We start from the raw sequence: 606 nt of genomic DNA on the forward strand, positions 1-606 counted from the left end.
CAGGATTCCAGTCAAACCAGTGAGTTGTTGGCGGTTTTGAGACATCATCTTTCATTGAAAAAAAAACGTTTTCATTTTGCCGACGCGCATGGCTACGGCGACGCGCGTGCATACCAGAAACTGGAGACCTTTTTTTGGCCTTTAGTTACTTAAGCTAAGTGGTTATAAATTCGGGTATAGCGTTCTGCGCCCTTACTAAAAACACCATATTGGTACATAGGGAAAAAAAGGCAAATTTATACTTGAATCATACGCTTACGAAACTACTGACCGGAAAAAACTAATAATTTCAAATGTCCCGCGCTGCAAATTTGTCGACCATCTCCCACACCCACAATGCACTAGGAAAACTAACTTTCCGTGGCAAACTCTTGGTGGCACATGAAACGCCCGAAATTGCCCGGCCGTTGGGCTTTCGAAAGGGGGGGGGGGCTGGACACCACATTATACTGGGAACCTCGTTATCAATTATGTATACTCGCGCTTACATTTTTTGAAAGCTTTTTGTACTTTGTTTCTCCACTTTCCAGTACTATTGTATACTTTTATTACTTGGACGTTCGGAAAATACCTCAAAATCCTCATTGTTTCCTCATCAGGAAAAAA

This window comes from Patiria miniata, unplaced genomic scaffold, assembly GCF_015706575.1.
Source record: "Patiria miniata isolate m_02_andy unplaced genomic scaffold, ASM1570657v1 HiC_scaffold_16, whole genome shotgun sequence".
Taxonomy (NCBI): domain Eukaryota; kingdom Metazoa; phylum Echinodermata; class Asteroidea; order Valvatida; family Asterinidae; genus Patiria; species Patiria miniata.